Source organism: Pinus tabuliformis, chromosome 4_1 (assembly GCF_031772625.1).
Source record: "Pinus tabuliformis cultivar Carrire ecotype Pingquan chromosome 4_1, CPIR1, whole genome shotgun sequence".
NCBI classification, from domain to species: Eukaryota; Viridiplantae; Streptophyta; class Pinopsida; order Pinales; family Pinaceae; genus Pinus; species Pinus tabuliformis.
This window is the reverse complement of record NC_142303.1, coordinates 218290190-218297691: the sequence shown is the minus strand read 5'-3', so window position 1 is coordinate 218297691 and position 7502 is coordinate 218290190.

The following is a 7502-nucleotide window of genomic DNA, read 5'->3' as shown; positions in this document are numbered from 1 at the left end:
TGTTGAGGTTGTTGATAAGTGTACCCAGGATACGGTTGATACTGATAAACTGGCTGCTGGAAAGTAGGACCGAATTGGTACTGTCCCTGGTACAGTTGATAAGTGAATTGTGGTTGACTTGTGACAACCGTACTTAAACCAGGTTGTCCTACAGGCATCTGAATTGTAGTTTGAATCGTAGATCCAAACGGTGGTAAAGATATCTGAGGAGTAGATACAGGAACAGTAGAAACTGGAGCTGTCGATACTCCAGAAGTAGGTGGGGTAGATTGAACAGATGTTGCGGCAGTTGCAGCAGTCGTTTGAGAAGGAGTACTAGGCGCAATAGGCCCATACTGAGAAACTACCGAAGGTACAGAAGTTTGAATATTAGACTAGACTGGTTGCTGGGGTGAACCAGAAACTAAGGGTTGTCCAGTTTGAGATGACAACTGTACATTTGGCTGCAACACCTGTTGAGTTTGCGATGGATCCCACACTATGTTCATTCCGGGGTACTGACCCATAACAGGTTGAGAATATTGAGGACCATAACTGGGTTGAGGGTAGGTTTGATAATTGAAAGGTACATTTCCCGTCCCTTGAACATAAGATTGACCTTGGGGTGGTTGGAAACCTTGGTTCGAGTACTGACCTTGGGGTAGATACCCCTGAGGCATGTACTGATACTGAGGTTGACCTTGAGGTATAAATTGATACTGGGGTTGACCTTGGGGTACATATTGAGTCTGGGGTTGACCTTGAGGAATGTATTGTACCGTAGGCACGTACTATCCTTGAGGTTGCCCCCCAGATGCAAATTGTGTACCTTGAGGTTGCCCCCCAGGCGTTAATTGAGGTTGCCCCCCAGGTGGTAACTGGCCACCTTGAGGTTGAGAATTGGGAATAGAACCTGACATCATAAGAATGTCTTCTACGCTCAATGGCTTTGCACCATTGCTTCCAGTGAATAACCCTTGTTCAATGGGTTGAGTAGATGCTCCTGAAAAAGTACCAGAAAGTGACTGATACCCAGAGGGAACAGAAGGACCGTCGTACAAAAAAGATTCAGGCGATTGAGTAAACATGGACGACTGACCTGACATATTTACGGGAGTATAAAAACCTCTAGGTTGATAAGGAGCACGAGGTGGTGAAAAACTTAACACTGGGTTTTCCAAATAATTAGTTAAAGAAAGATACCAAGTAGTACTTCTAGGTGGACTGTAAAAAATTGATTCACGCTCCCTTAGATCAATAATAGGTTGATTTTCAGGGATAGGGATGCCTACTTCTTCTTCCGGAGCAAGTTCTTCAATAGCTATCAAACCAGAAGGAAGATTTTCGGTGATTACTCTTTCTACCCTAGGTGAATTAGGAGCACTAGAAGTCGGAGAGACAAACCCCGATGTTGGAGTAATAGGTTCATATATCTCAGGTTCTTCGCCTATATCACTAGTAGATGAAAAGCTACCAGCAAGTTCGGAAACCGAAATAGCTTCAGGATTATAACCTGTTTCTAGAGTTTGGTAATCAGGATGAACAACCAACGAAGACTCTCCTTCTTCAGGTGACCCAACTTTACTGCCACTAGGAGTTACGAGGACTTTCAAGCCTTCAAGATGGCTCGGGACTTCTTCAGGAGGTTGGCCCCGAAGTCTACGGGACTTCCTCAGTAAATCGGCCACGGCTACAAACTCAGGAGACTGGCCCCGAAGTCTACGGGACTGTCTCGGTAATTCAGCCACAGTTAAAAACTTTTAACTACTTCACACGCAAACAAAGTAAAATCTCAATGAAAAACACCTAAAGCCTCTAAAGAATCAAACAAATTTGAATCACACGCCTAAAGAATCTAGAGATCAAACACACACAAACAGTAACTTTCCGAACCGAAAACACTAGTTGGTGATGAAATCCAACGTCGCAGAATTCAGTACAGAAATGGCGGTTGGAACAGTTACCCCGACAACCTGCTTAATGAATAGACTGGACCAAGTTCCTCCACTTAACCGTCTCGAGTGAAGTGAACCCCCCAGAAAATCCAAGTGAGTCTAGCCGACATCTGCTCCAGGTACAGTGGGATCTTCCCACCACTGTCACCTTAGGAAGAATCCTAAAGAATATGGTCACTAAGGCTACCAACTGAGACAAATACACCTGGGGGAACAGTCTACGATCCGATACGCACGCAAGGGCAGAGTAGCAAGCTCAATCCCCTTGAAGGCTCCTTGACATAATCCAAGGTTTACCAACAAGTGACCCCAGGCTCCTCGACAATGGTTAATACGAGGTTTACCGTTTTTAATACGTGAATATCTGGCGTCGTTCCCAATGAGGAAGGATTGATTCCCACACTGGTTCGGACACGATCTCGTGCTTCTCCTTTAAGAGGAGCTTTCCCAAAGCATAAATGCAACAATTGGATTTCTTCCTACCACAAGATACAGCTACTTGTTTGTTTTTACTGTCTTGGAGAGTTAATTACTCTCCTACTCCAAGACACTAACCTAAGCTAAGTTGGTGTATCAGAGCCCTAGAAATAAAATGTTACTAAGTGAATTTTACTTTAAGCGTTAATTTTAGTGGTTGTTGTTTAATTCAAGAGGTGGTGGAGATGAAACTCGTGGTGTAAATACTCGACTCGAAATCACTAAAAAGATGCACCTAAGATGATTTAAACAATCTTTTCTCTTCGATGAACTTCTAAACTAAGAAAGAGTTTGAGAATGCAAACACTTTGTAAACACAAATTTTTCTCGATTAAACAAATTAAAAGAAGAGCTTTTCCCTTTCCAAAGCACTCAAAAAGGAGACAACTAGTTATTTCACACAAATTTCCCTTTTCTTTTCAAAGCACTCAATCACTACAAAAACAAACTTTTTCCAAAAGAGATTTTTTTTTTTTATTTTGTAAATAAAACACGCAAAACTAATGAAAACAACTAACTTTGAGAGCTACAAACTATAAAAAGCTACTTGAAGTCAAAGCCTACTAAAAGTCTTTTTGAGGATGTTTTACTTAGCTAAATGTGAGCTAAGGACTAATTTATGCAGAATCACAATTAGTCAAAAAACGACCAATCTTTCATTTTCTTTTTGTAAAAATGAAAATTCCAAACTTTCAACTACAAGCTTTTTGAAATTTTGAAATGAGAAAACTCAAATCGAATTCCTCAACAAGGGGAGATTTCATAAATGGTCAGACTCACAAGAAGACCAGTAGACACCAAGGTAATCTGAGGTCCCTAGGGCTTCTAAGCTCAGAGCCACTACACAACCAAAAACAAAAAACAAACCCAACAAGCAAAATTCCTAGGAATTCCACCTAAAACCCTAATGCTAATGAAATCAAACCAAGGAAAGTTTTTGACAGGGAACAAGCAGGTCTGGGCAATGGCTAAAACCTATAAACAAATTCTAAACTGATAAAAAGAGGAAAATTTAAAATTTTTCAAGTTTTTGATAGGGTATGCAGGCAACCTGTTTACACAGGTGAGTCTACGCTCTGTGCACAAAGGAAAAGTTTGTACAGGTACGCACTGTGCCTAACTCAGAGGGTGCGTACCTCTTCCAAAACTATGAAAAATGAAAACTAACTCAAAATTAACTAAATTCACCCAATCCCACAATCATCAAGTCAAAAACAGAAACAGGAAAAACAGTTTCTCAGGTCAAAGTATAGACAAAGAAAACAATCAAGTCCCCAGCGGAGTCGCCATTTTGTCGCGCGGAATGGGTCGATCTTGCGGACAAGATGGACCTTCCTAGAATCTAAAGAAGACCTAACGACAAGCAGACCAACCAGACACTATCTTTCTCTAAATATGCTTTAATTAACAATAGAAAACAAAGGTTTTTAGGGCCTACCTTTGGTCCAACGCAAGCTTGTGGATGCCCTCGCTCCTTTGATCCAAATGAGCTCCTTTCCGCAAATCTGCAAACACAAACAAGGCAAACACATTAAATAGCACCTGAAAAACCAATTGCATAAAACATATTCAACATGAAAGTCAAGGAGTCCATGAAACAAATAACATAAGATACTTGTTGAGAAAAATGAGTTTGATTGTATTAATTCAAAAGAAGAAGAACCTTACAACCTTTGCCTTGACGCTGTACAAGCTCCTCCCAGGGTCCAACAAGATGTCTCCTCTACTTTGACAAGTTTCACTCACTCTCCAATGGAACCAAGAGGTATGTGATCTCTCCTCTCAAGCTCAACCAAAGAGTCTCAATTTCACCAGCATTTACCCTCAAAATGTTCAGCTTCTAACCTCCCTAGTCCTCACCCCAATGCCTGTATTTATAGTGCAATGGAGGGAAGTTACTAGGTCCTCCTTCAAAGGGATAAAGCCCTCCTTCAAAGGGATAGCTCCTTTAGTCAAGGGATTAGCTCCTTCTCTTTTGGGATGCATGAACCACCTCAGAGTGAACAATCCACGTCAAAATTCCTTCTAGAAAACTCTAGAATTAACCCAAAGTGAGTTTTTTAAGATAAAAATTGCGCCTTTTGACTTTCACAAGGGTCCGCACCTGCACCGTTAGGAACAGAGCGGGTAGGTACGCAGCTTTTGTACACAGAAGGTGCGGGACCACAGGTAACCATGGGAGAAAGTGCGGAACCAGAGTTACATTGAATTTTAATGTCTTTCTCCCACTTCCAAAGCTTGATTTGAAGAGCTGAGGTCTTAGACTTGCTTAGGAGGACAGTACAAGTGATGATAGACCCATACTGACTGCAAATAATCATGGTGATGATATTTTTGTGTAACACTACCAAATTTATCAGAAGTTGATACTTTCTTGGACACCCAGGTGGGTGTGATGAACATTATTCATGATTTCACACACCTTTTGTATAGGTTCCTTTTGACATTTCCATCTTAGATATTATGATATTTATTGAGCCTTTTGGATATTTTTTTATGGTTTTTTTACTAAGTAATGGGACAAGAGACTACTGCAAATGTCCCTAAGTTTTTTCTTTGTGCATTATACTATTATTTTAAAAGAGATGTTCTTTTTGACTTGGCATACCTCATCTCTACCAAATTATCCTTCCAACTCACCAATCTTCCCAAGGCTCATAATTTTTGCATGAAAAATTTTTTGGTCATGGCTTTAGTCTCCTGCCATACTTTCCATAGTTTACCCCACAAGAAAAATTTGAATCCAGATCTAGAAGTAGTGCAATTATAGTATCCGGCGTTGTGGAAGCATAAGGCCCCATTTCACTTTTGTTAAATACAAGATTCTTTTGTTAAATAAGTTAGTCATCTATTAACTTGGCGAGAACTCACCCAAATTTCGAATGAAGAATAGGAATTCTTCTTTGTAAAAGGAATACATGAAGCAAGAGAAGAAAACGCATTGGTTCACATCTATGGATTCTAGGATAAGCCCTTGTTGCTTCCTAAATTCATATTAGACAAGTATTTTGTTGTTGAAGTTTGCAAATAGTATCATCCATGGCTTATTCTATTTGAGAGAAAGAAAAATAAGTAGCTTATCTCCTTTCCCTTTATTCTAGGAGAAGTAACTTTAAAGAATGTGACCACTTGGCAGAATTTTCAGAGTCATTGAAAGTTTTCAATTTAACTGAAGCAGAGCCAATCCAAGGTTTCAATCTAGAAGGAATATTTTCAAGGTACCTTACCATAGTCAGATATCAAAATTTATATGCCAAAATTACTAAAACGAGCGAAGAAATTCACATCGACTCGTTAAAGGAAAGAGAAACACCTACCTTATTGAACCAATTGTTGAAGAATCCAATGTTACTTTGGGAGGGGAAAATAAAGAAAGACTTAGAAAGTCTACAAACACCCCTCCAGCTTCAACACTGTAGGCTCAGTAGAATTCATCGTCAAGTCATAGAGAAAATGACTCCAATGTGGCTGGAGGCATGAGGAATGATACGAATTTGGTGGAGGAGATGGGGAGGATCCACCTCCCAATGTGGTCATGTAAAAATCACACATTATTGAATTATGAAAGAGAAAAATATCTAAAGAGGCTCAACCTATGGAAGAGCCAACATATATGGAAGTTGACAATATTCCATTATCTTATTGGGTTATAACCCTCATGGTTAAAACCCAAAGGATGATTCACAGATAGCAAAGGAGCCCACCATTTTTTATGACCATCCACAAATCATCTAGGATGCACACTATGATTGAGGTAATAAAAAAAAAGATTGAAAGGCTAAAAGTTTAGAATAAAAATGTCATTAACCAATCGAAAATAGAAGTCGATGTTTCAGAAATAAGAGCAACTGAACTCTTGAAATTACACTTGACTATCAGCGAAGCTCTAGCCCACTTGGTTATAGAATTGGAAGTAGAAATTATAAGACTAAAAGGGAGAATAAATGAGCTTGAAGAGGCTCTTAATCCAATGCCCCTATTCATGACCCCCTTAGTTATCAAAGCACCTGAGTCTACAACAAACCTACCCAATACACCCACTCACAGGAATCAAATCCTACATTGTAACTGACATTAATAAGATAATGGAAATTGTTGAATAACTTTGGAAAATTGCATTACATTTGAGGAAATTGGCATAACAAATCCATTTTTCTTCTGATTATCCTAAAACAATCTATAAAATGATCGATATTTTGTTTATAATCAATTCTCAACCTTTATGAACAAGCTCAGCTTACTTAGTGAATTTGAAAGGACACAACAAAGCCTTTGAGGACCTAAAATGATAAAGAAAATTAAATTTAGTTGGTTTGCTAGAATTAAGATGTTAGAGGAGGCTATTGTTGATTGCAAAAACATTAACACTAAAAGGAGTGAGGCCTTTCTCAAGGCCATTAAAGTTGTCGATGACCTAAAGGTCCCCCGTGTGATCAAAGACTCTAAGCTCATCTCTAAAGATATATTACATGAAGAGCTATGGATTATTAGACTGCAATGGGTTCTAAATTCGACAACTTGACCAACTTCCTCCAAGATGAGATTACAAAGTTGTTAGTTTCATTTGTAAATTATAACGAAGACTTGTTAGCTACAATTTCACAGTTGCAAGAAGATGCATGAAGTATTGAGGAGGAGATGTTTTACTTATGTTCCAAGCAGGACATAATGGTTCGTACATTGAAATATTATATTGAATAATGGCTAAAGAAATCACTCCAAGACATTATTAATCTGGAATAATTTCAGACAATTAGACTAATGACATGCTTCAGGACATATAATGGAGCATCTTCCTCAACACAAAGAGGTCCTTCCACATCATTTTTGTAAGTAGAAAAATCCTTTGAAGCATTTCCCTTCTTTCTTCCAGTTTATGATCATCTATCTTTCTTGATTGTTTCTTCACATAATTTAAGTCGATCCCTAACTGCAGCTCTTTGTTTCTTTTAGGTATCTTAAATATTTACCAGTCCATGGAAGCCCAATTCGAGTCCCCTTATGGGACGAATGCATTTACTTTTATAGATTTAAGTATCTAGATTTTAAAGAGTGCTTTAAGCACTTGTTTTTTCCAAGACTTTAAAATTG